The sequence below is a fragment of the Melanerpes formicivorus genome, unplaced genomic scaffold (assembly GCF_026170545.1).
Source record: "Melanerpes formicivorus ecotype bairdi unplaced genomic scaffold, bMelFor1.0.p_v2 SCAF_6, whole genome shotgun sequence".
NCBI classification, from domain to species: Eukaryota; Metazoa; Chordata; class Aves; order Piciformes; family Picidae; genus Melanerpes; species Melanerpes formicivorus.
In genome coordinates, this window is record NW_027142358.1 from 35930028 (window position 1) to 35940678 (window position 10651).

Genomic DNA, 10651 nt, shown 5'->3' on the forward strand with positions numbered 1-10651 from the left:
TGGGGCTGCCGAACTCTGTGTCCCTTAGGGATGTAATGAATTGTAGGATGGCTTGTGTGGAGGCAGGGAAGGTTCCTCCTATGTTTGACACCCTGTTGATGTTTGAGCGTGTGGGTGAGAGCAGGCACGGCAGAGACGTAGAAAGTAGCTACGAAGCGAGCGGGAGTCCCGATCTGCAGTTCCACGTCTTCGTGAGGAGCGTGGCCAGAGACGGACGAAGCGAAAGTTGTGAATGGGTGTGTGGCTAGTAATTGTATGCGTAGGACTGGTCAGTAAAGAGAGAGCATTTTCTTTCCCTAGAAGGATGTCGGCTCCGTCAAGCCCGGCTACTTTAGACTGGGCTCGGCCGGGCTCAGTTCCCCTCGGCGGCTCCGTTGAGGTTGGCTCTCTGCTCGGCTTTTTGGATGTCCTTGGGTTCCCCTCCAGGTAAGTCCAAGCCTCTTCTGCTCTCTGGGGTTCTTCTGTATCAACCTAGAAGGTTTGAAATGCCTGTATGTTCTTGGAGGGGATTATGACCCCTAGTAGGCCAGCTAACCCTGACCCCTCTCCTCCAGCTCCACGGCCCTCTTGTTTAAGAGGTGTGGAAGTGTGGTATTCATCTGCCCGAAAAGGGGCTTTGAAACGAGCTCCACGGGGTTGCGGAATACGTAAGCTTGCAGCGTGTCTGTCTAATATGCAAGGAACGCTTTTTCCTTTGCGTGCGTTGTAGGGTTTTTAAGTATTCTCTGACTTGGGCGTGTCTGGTTTTCTGTCTTTTATTAGAATGGAAAGCCTTCTGAACAGAAGCTGGCTAAGCTCCTTCCCACGCTCAGCGGTAACAAACCGTGTTGCCGCCGAACTCTGTAAACTGAAAGCGTTGCCGCTGAACTCTGTAAGCGGACTGTGCTGCCGCCGAACTCTGTAAGCTGAAAGTGTTGCTGCCGAACTCTGTAAGCTGAAAGTGTTGCTGCCGAACTCTGTAAGCTGAAAGTGTTGCTGCCGAACTCTGTAAGCGGACAGCGTTGCTGTTGAACTCTGTAAGCGGACTCTGTTGCCGCCGAACTCTGTAAGTGGACTGTGTGGCAGTTGAACTCTGTAAACTGACAGTGTCGCCGCTGAACTCTGTAAACAGACTGTGTCGCCGCTGAACTCTGTAAACAGACTGTGTCGCCGCTGAACTCTGTAAACAGACTGTGTCGCCGTTGTACTCTGTAAAGTGAAAGTGTCGCCGTTGTACTCTGTAAAGTGAAAGTGTTGCCGCTGAACTCTGTAAAGTGAAAGTGTTGCCGCTGAACTCTGTAAACGGTCTGTGTTGCTGCTGAAACCTGTAAACTCATGGTGTTGCTGTTGAACCCTGTGAACTGACAGTGTTGCCGCTGAACCTTGTAAACTGACAGTGTTGGTCCTAAACCCTGTGTCCCTTAGGGACGTAATGAATTGTAGGATGGCTTGTGTGGAGGCAGGGGAGGTTCCTGCTATGGTTGACACCCTGTTGATGCTTTGAGCGTGCGAGTGAGAGCGGGCACGACTGAGACGTAGAAAATAGCTACGAAGCGAGCGGGAGTCCTGATCTGTGGTTCCACGTCTTCGCGAGGAGCGTGGCCAGAGATGGACGAAGCGAAAGTTGTCAACGGGCGTGTGGCTAGTAATTGTATGTGTAGGACCGGTCAGTAAAGAGAGACAATTTTCTTTCCCTAGAAGGATGGTGGCTCTGTCAAGCCTGGCTACTTTAGACCGGGCTCGGTGGGGCTTGGTGGTGCCAAGCTCTGCCAAGGTTGGCTCTTTGCTCAGCTTTTTTGATGTCCTTGGGTTCCCCTCCAGGTAAGTCCATGCCTCTGCTGCTCTCTGGGGTTCTTCTGTATCAACCTGGAATGTTTGAAATGCCTGCATGGTCTTGGAGGGGATTAAGACCCCTAGGAGGCCAGGTCACCCTGACCCCTCTCCTCCAACTCTCTAGCTCTCTTGTTTAACGAGGTGTAGAAGTGTGGTATTCATGTGTCTGAAAAGAGGCTTTGAAATGAGCTACACGGGGTTCTGGAATACGTAAGCTTACAGCGCGTCCGTGTCATACACAAGGAGTGCTTTTTCCTTTGCGTGTGTTGTAGGGTTATTAAATATTTACTGATTTGGGCGTGTCTGTTTTTCTTTCTTTTATTAGACTGGAAAGCCTTCCGAACAGAAGCTGTCTGAGCTCCTTCCCATGCACAGCGGTAACAAACTCTGTTGCTGCCGAACGCTGTAAACTCACTGTGGGGCTGCCGAACGCTGTAAGCTAACAAACTGTGGGGCTGCCGAACTCTGTGTCCCTTAGGGATGTAATGAATTGTAGGATGGCTTGTGTGGAGGCAGGGAAGGTTCCTCCTATGTTTGACACCCTGTTGATGTTTGAGCGTGTGGGTGAGAGCAGGCACGGCAGAGACGTAGAAAGTAGCTACGAAGCGAGCGGGAGTCCCGATCTGCAGTTCCACGTCTTCGTGAGGAGCGTGGCCAGAGACGGACGAAGCGAAAGTTGTGAATGGGTGTGTGGCTAGTAATTGTATGCGTAGGACTGGTCAGTAAAGAGAGAGCATTTTCTTTCCCTAGAAGGATGTCGGCTCCGTCAAGCCCGGCTACTTTAGACTGGGCTCGGCCGGGCTCAGTTCCCCTCGGCGGCTCCGTTGAGGTCGGCTCTCTGCTCGGCTTTTTGGATGTCCTTGGGTTCCCCTCCAGGTAAGTCCAAGCCTCTTCTGCTCTCTGGGGTTCTTCTGTATCAACCTAGAAGGTTTGAAATGCCTGTATGTTCTTGGAGGGGATTATGACCCCTAGTAGGCCAGCTAACCCTGACCCCTCTCCTCCAGCTCCACGGCCCTCTTGTTTAAGAGGTGTGGAAGTGTGGTATTCATCTGCCCGAAAAGGGGCTTTGAAACGAGCTCCACGGGGTTGCGGAATACGTAAGCTTGCAGCGTGTCTGTCTAATATGCAAGGAACGCTTTTTCCTTTGCGTGCGTTGTAGGGTTTTTAAGTATTCTCTGACTTGGGCGTGTCTGGTTTTCTGTCTTTTATTAGAATGGAAAGCCTTCTGAACAGAAGCTGGCTAAGCTCCTTCCCACGCTCAGCGGTAACAAACCGTGTTGCCGCCGAACTCTGTAAACTGAAAGCGTTGCCGCTGAACTCTGTAAGCGGACTGTGCTGCCGCCGAACTCTGTAAGCTGAAAGTGTTGCTGCCGAACTCTGTAAGCTGAAAGTGTTGCTGCCGAACTCTGTAAGCTGAAAGTGTTGCTGCCGAACTCTGTAAGCGGACAGCGTTGCTGTTGAACTCTGTAAGCGGACTCTGTTGCCGCCGAACTCTGTAAGTGGACTGTGTGGCAGTTGAACTCTGTAAACTGACAGTGTCGCCGCTGAACTCTGTAAACAGACTGTGTCGCCGCTGAACTCTGTAAACAGACTGTGTCGCCGCTGAACTCTGTAAACAGACTGTGTCGCCGTTGTACTCTGTAAAGTGAAAGTGTCGCCGTTGTACTCTGTAAAGTGAAAGTGTTGCCGCTGAACTCTGTAAAGTGAAAGTGTTGCCGCTGAACTCTGTAAACGGTCTGTGTTGCTGCTGAAACCTGTAAACTCATGGTGTTGCTGTTGAACCCTGTGAACTGACAGTGTTGCCGCTGAACCTTGTAAACTGACAGTGTTGGTCCTAAACCCTGTGTCCCTTAGGGACGTAATGAATTGTAGGATGGCTTGTGTGGAGGCAGGGGAGGTTCCTGCTATGGTTGACACCCTGTTGATGCTTTGAGCGTGCGAGTGAGAGCGGGCACGACTGAGACGTAGAAAATAGCTACGAAGCGAGCGGGAGTCCTGATCTGTGGTTCCACGTCTTCGCGAGGAGCGTGGCCAGAGATGGACGAAGCGAAAGTTGTCAACGGGCGTGTGGCTAGTAATTGTATGTGTAGGACCGGTCAGTAAAGAGAGACAATTTTCTTTCCCTAGAAGGATGGTGGCTCTGTCAAGCCTGGCTACTTTAGACCGGGCTCGGTGGGGCTTGGTGGTGCCAAGCTCTGCCAAGGTTGGCTCTTTGCTCAGCTTTTTTGATGTCCTTGGGTTCCCCTCCAGGTAAGTCCATGCCTCTGCTGCTCTCTGGGGTTCTTCTGTATCAACCTGGAATGTTTGAAATGCCTGCATGGTCTTGGAGGGGATTAAGACCCCTAGGAGGCCAGGTCACCCTGACCCCTCTCCTCCAACTCTCTAGCTCTCTTGTTTAACGAGGTGTAGAAGTGTGGTATTCATGTGTCTGAAAAGAGGCTTTGAAATGAGCTACACGGGGTTCTGGAATACGTAAGCTTACAGCGCGTCCGTGTCATACACAAGGAGTGCTTTTTCCTTTGCGTGTGTTGTAGGGTTATTAAATATTTACTGATTTGGGCGTGTCTGTTTTTCTTTCTTTTATTAGACTGGAAAGCCTTCCGAACAGAAGCTGTCTGAGCTCCTTCCCATGCACAGCGGTAACAAACTCTGTTGCTGCCGAACGCTGTAAACTCACTGTGGGGCTGCCGAACGCTGTAAGCTAACAAACTGTGGGGCTGCCGAACTCTGTGTCCCTTAGGGATGTAATGAATTGTAGGATGGCTTGTGTGGAGGCAGGGAAGGTTCCTCCTATGTTTGACACCCTGTTGATGTTTGAGCGTGTGGGTGAGAGCAGGCACGGCAGAGACGTAGAAAGTAGCTACGAAGCGAGCGGGAGTCCCGATCTGCAGTTCCACGTCTTCGTGAGGAGCGTGGCCAGAGACGGACGAAGCGAAAGTTGTGAATGGGTGTGTGGCTAGTAATTGTATGCGTAGGACTGGTCAGTAAAGAGAGAGCATTTTCTTTCCCTAGAAGGATGTCGGCTCCGTCAAGCCCGGCTACTTTAGACTGGGCTCGGCCGGGCTCAGTTCCCCTCGGCGGCTCCGTTGAGGTCGGCTCTCTGCTCGGCTTTTTGGATGTCCTTGGGTTCCCCTCCAGGTAAGTCCAAGCCTCTTCTGCTCTCTGGGGTTCTTCTGTATCAACCTAGAAGGTTTGAAATGCCTGTATGTTCTTGGAGGGGATTATGACCCCTAGTAGGCCAGCTAACCCTGACCCCTCTCCTCCAGCTCCACGGCCCTCTTGTTTAAGAGGTGTGGAAGTGTGGTATTCATCTGCCCGAAAAGGGGCTTTGAAACGAGCTCCACGGGGTTGCGGAATACGTAAGCTTGCAGCGTGTCTGTCTAATATGCAAGGAACGCTTTTTCCTTTGCGTGCGTTGTAGGGTTATTAAGTATTCACTGACTTGGGCGTGTCTGGTTTTCTGTCTTTTATTAGAATGGAAAGCCATCTGAACAGAAGCTGGCTAAGCTCCTTCCCACGCTCAGCGGTAACAAACTGTGTTGCCGCCGAACTCTGTAAACTGAAAGCGTTGCCGCCGAACTCTGTAAGTCTACTGTGTTGCCGCCGAACTCTGTAAACTGAAAGCGTTGCCGCTGAACTCTGTAAGCGGACTGTGCTGCCGTCGAACTCTGTAAGTCTACTGTGTTGCCGCTGAACTCTGTAAGCTGAAAGTGTTGCTGCCGAACTCTGTGAGCGGACAGTGTTGCTGTTGAACTCTGTAAGCGGACTGTGTTGCCGCCAAACTCTGTAAGTGGACTGTGTGGCGGTTGAACTCTGTAAACTGACTGTGTGGCGGTTGAACTCTGTAAACTGACAGTGTCGCCGCTGAACTCTGTAAACTGACAGTGTCGCCGCTGAACTCTGTAAACTGACAGTGTCGCCGCTGAACTCTGTAAACTGACAGTGTCACCGCTGAACTCTGTAAACTGACAGTGTCGCCGCTGAACTCTGTAAACTGACAGTGTCGCCGCTGAACTCTGTAAACTGACTGTGTTGCCGTTGTACTCTGTAAAGTGAAAGTGTTGCCGCTGAACTCTGTAAACGGTCTGTGTTGCTGCTGAAACCTGTAAACTCATGGTGTTGCTGTTGAACCCTGTGAACTGACAGTGTTGCCACTGAACCTTGTAAACTGACTGTGTTGGTCCTAAACCCTGTGTCCCTTAGGGACGTAATGAATTGTAGGATGGCTTGTGTGGAGGCAGGGGAGGTTCCTCCTATGTTTGACACTCTGTTGATGCTTTGAGCGTGCGAGTGAGAGCGGGCACGACTGAGACGTAGAAAATAGCTACGAAGCGAGCGGGAGTCCCGATCTGCGGTTCCACGTCTTCGCAAGGAGCGTGGCCAGAGACGGACAAAGCGAAAGGTGTCAATGGGAGCACGGCCAGTCACGGAATCTGCAGCATTAGTCCTTGTTGCACTTCATTGTGGTTTGGTGTAGGATGCGTATATGGTTTCTAGTACTAATAAACTAAGAAACAAAAGCAGGGCATGGAAGTAGCAACATCCTTCTGAAAACAAATGAAGGAAGGTCCCCTGCCTAAGGGAAGAACATGGCATATTTCTAAACTGTGTGTTGTAGTATGTGCAATTTGTTTTTACATGCTAGAAGCCTTTGCAGGTAAGTGAGGAGAAGGACAGGGGTGCTAGCTAAAGCTTTCTAAATGCCTAGTAATAGCATTTGTGAGTACGGAGGTAGGGAGGAGAGATTATTCAGGCGGAGATTAGGGGAAGGGGCGGATGGGCAAAGGGGCGGATGGGCAACTTAGGGTCCGGGTGAGGATTGCGTTTGGGGTCGGGGTTAACGATAGTGTGGTGGTCAGGGGGTTTAGGGTTTGCGTCGTGGACAGCACCAGGGTGAGGGTGCAGGGGCCGGCAGACGTAGGGTTAGGGGGTTGGGGTTAGGGGGTTAGGGTTAGGGGTGGTGGCAAAGGGGGTGGCAAAGAGACTTCCCTTGTTTCCAGTGTGGAAAACCCCTTGTTTGTCCCCTGACCCCAGAAGCTTCTCACAGGGGCTGTGTTCCTCACTAACAGCAAGGCTGCGCTCGGCCCCTGGGGATGCTGCAACCGTAGCAGAGAAGCTGTGTTCCTGGCAGTTCTCTCTCCACCTGGATCAGGATGAAGGTGCAGGCCATTGCTCTACAGCTAGGCACTGCTGAGAGCTGCAGCTGGTACCCAGATCAAAGACAGCTTTGTCTCTAAGGCCAGTGCTGCCGTGCCGCGGCGTGTGCCGCCCCGGGGGAGCTAACTTCTGCAGCCTAACTGCGCTGAATGCTCGAAAATTCTTAGGGGAAGAGCGGAGAGCGGAGAGCTTGACTCGAGCGTCGCTATGGATCCAGCGCCTACGCCCTAGCCCGGCTCTGCTCGTGCCAGGGGGGCAGCGTCCCGGTGGTCGCTATGGATACGGCGCCTGCGCCCTAGCCCGGCTCTGCTCGCGCCAGAGGTGCAGCGTCCCGGTCGTCGCTATGGATACGGCGCCTGCGCCGCAGCGGGTCCGGTCCCGCGCACGCGCCCTCCTCGCGGGCTGCGCCCCGCTTTTCTGGCCGGGGGGGCGGGCGCCGTGCAGAGCAGCTTTGGAGCCGGACCGGTCGCGGAGAGCCCTGATTCGGCGCATGATGCCGTTCTGTGCCCCAGGGTGCCTGCGAACCGCCGTCCTTTGGCGGGGCAAGGGGTCCTGGCGCATTCAGGGAGCTTGCAGTGCGGTTTCCGGTGTCGCTGCCGGCCCGGGACTCCCAGGTGTGTTCCTTCTGGCGTCTAAAGGTGGTCTGGGGCCATCGGCAGGGCTTTTGGGGGTGACGGAGGAGGTCTGGGGGCACCTAAAAGGGTCTGGGGATATGTAAAGTTCTGGTGGGGCCATCTGAAAGGATCAAGGGTCGTGGAGAGGCAGCTGGGCACCTCCGACGGACCCTTTGGGAGGTCTCTGCAGGCTCCCGTGGGAGCTGGGGGTGTCTCGGGGTGGGTTTGGGTTTGGGTTTGTGCTGCAAACAGCGTTGATAATGCAGGGACGTTTTAATTCCCACTGAGCGCATTGCATATTCAGCAAGGATTTTCTAATTTAGCAAGGCTATGTCACATGCTCAGCCAGAAGACTGGAGGGCAGGTTGGCCGGTGGACTACTCTCCAGGACTGGATTGACCTCACTCAGCTGATGGTGAGCAATAGCCTTAATTTCCATTCCTTATCCTCCTTAGGACTTCTGCTATTGTTATTATTGCTCTTATTATTGGTATTACTATTATTCCTACCCCTGAGTTTTCTCACTTTCCCCCTTCCAGTTGTCTTCCCCCCACATCCTGCTGTGTGATGCTTGTTTGCTAGCTGGCGAGTGCCCTCAGGGCTGTGCCGGCCACAGAGCCTGCTTGTGTCATCTGCCTTAGGCACACTCATGTGAATCCAGCATTCAGAGAGGCGCTGCCTGTTGGAAAGATAAAGGTGAGCCAATTCAGTCCTAGCAATGTGATGTCTGCAGGTAGCCAGCAGCTTGGCATGTTCTCCTGAGCTCAGAGCCAGACAGCAGGATGTCTCATCTAGGCTCAGAAACTCAGGTGCTAAGAGTGACCTGTGGTAAAAGCTGTGAACAATTGAATTGACATGTCAGTAGGGTTTGGACACAGGGTCGTGGAAGTCTCAGTGGGACAGACGCTCCAGTTTCGGAAGCCTGTATTTCATGTTGCAAGGAGGTCGTTCTACAGCTGAACACAGCTGTGTGTGTACAGCCGTGAAGTGCAAACCAAATGATTTCCCGAGCTCATCTGAATCCCAGAGCTCATGAAATTCAGGCCTGCCTTCCTGTAGTGTTGGATCTCTCAAGGGGAAAAGTGAAGAGGAGGAGAACTCTTTAGCTTTCTCTCTCTTTTCTTTCCCTCGATACACTTTGTCTTGCTTGGCTTTGAATCACAACTGTGACGTTCGGTTAGGTGGTGAATGTGTACTAGGTGGTACGACACCAAAAGAAGGAAAAAAGAACAGGAATAATTTGCGTTATAGATGACTCCAGGTAAAAGTTTTTGGTAACAGTTTTATTGGCACTAAAAGATCATAAAAAGGGAATAAAGTGCAATAAAAGGCAAGCAAAGCAGCGCGCTGGGCTTGAGAGGGGACAAAACTCCACCTCCACAGCAGCCTTACAATAGTTTTCTTCATCTTCTATAGTTACATCATCTACATAAGCAAACTTATGCTAAACAGAAGGCAGGCATGTGATAATGAGTCTTAGAGTAGGCGATCAAATCCCTTCTCCCCACATTCGGGTGGTAAGGGTCAATGTATCCATTTTCTCACGTGCACAATTTTGCAGGCTTCTTATATGAAGAAAACAAATTCCTAGGTCTGAATGTTTATCTTTAAGATAAGCTCCGCCTCAGCCGTGATGTCTCCAACTAACCAGACAGTATCCTTGCAAGTCTGCAAGATATGTTTCTTTCCCTTTGCTCTCAAAACAGGCCTCACAAGATCCTGACCCTTAATCCCAGGGCACTCTAAGTCTTATAATTTTAAACATAGATCACCAGTATATTCATCACAATTTGTCATAAAAACCCCACAATTCCAGTAGGATTTCAAGTTCCTGCTTGATAATATAAAGCAGTCTGTGCTTTGTTGGTTGTTTTAGTTTCCTTGCTGTGCTGCAAAGATTTTGATAGGAATTTCTAGGTATTAACTACAGCCAGGGCAATCCTTCAAGTGCCCTAGGAATGCAGTGAAAACCTTTTGAGAATTGTTCCTGCTCTGTTACTCCTCAAGCTGTGAGCAGACACACAGACAGTTGTTAACAGACTTTCTTTGATCATTCCAGGTCTGGTGTGCTGGGACTGGCAGGATTTTCCTGAGCTGTCCACGTACAGTTTCTGTTGACACTCTTCAGCTCGTACATCCGGTTTGCTGACAGAGGGTGTGGGGTTTGTGGGGCCCGGCAGCGAGACTTTTCCAAAGAGGAGCTCTTAAGGGCAGCTCCAAGGTTAGGTTTGGATTCTCCTGGAGTCGCACACAGAACGAGTCTCACGATTCCAGCGGTCTAATTTTATAGCTGCATTTTCTTCTCTCTGCCTAGGTGAGAGAATGACCTCACTAAAGAAGAGAGATAGCCTGAGCTCTACAGGAACCTTGAACCCAAGCAGCCAGTGCCTTCTGTGAGTACAAGCTGTTCTTGTTCAACGTGGAACTAGTTGAGAGCTGAAGCCAGACCACACCTTAATTCCCGCAGCTTCCTCTTCTGCAGATTAAACAGTCCCAGTTCCTTCAGCCACTCCTCATAAGACTTGTTATCCAGACCCTTCACCAGCTTTGTGGCCCTTCTCTGGGGACACTCTCTCACCTCTGTGTGCTGGGGAACACCACTTCTGCCGGGCCAGCCACCAGCTGGGTTTAACTCTGTTCCCCACTGCTCTTGGGGCCCAGCCATCCATCCTGTTCTGCTGTCCAGCAGTCCCTTTGAAAAAAAATCCATCTGAAAAAAGAAGTAGCAGAGAAGGAAAGTTGAAGCTGCAAAGATTGCAGTCCCCTCAGTTGTTGAGGATTGTTTTGAGCAAGAGGGGCCTTGGGTCCCAGGAACGCCTGTGCAATTCAGGCCTTGAAGAATTCTCTGTGATAATATAGTGGCGGAGTAAGAGATGTGAGAAAGTGCTGATTGCTTGGTATGCTGAAGTCCAGCTGCCTCTGAGATGGGAGGCAAGCAAGATAAGGAGGAGGCGAGATCTGGGGAAGAGAGCAATTAGACCGGATAGAAGAATTCCACCGAGTTGTGAAAACAATGATGTAACCTTTTAGAGAGCAACCAATAGTATGTTGCCAAGCAGTGTCTTCTG

At 51.3% G+C, this 10651-nt stretch overlaps 1 long non-coding RNA gene across 1 annotated transcript; it reads left to right on the top strand.

The window, feature by feature from the left end:
- Positions 1-7819: 7819 nt before the first annotated feature.
- On the top strand, positions 7820-9793 carry LOC137441644 (uncharacterized). The gene is made up of 3 exons (XR_010987466.1): positions 7820-7998; positions 8123-8279; positions 9643-9793. It is a non-coding gene; the product is annotated as an uncharacterized lncRNA (long non-coding RNA).
- The last annotated feature ends 858 nt before the right edge of the window (positions 9794-10651 follow it).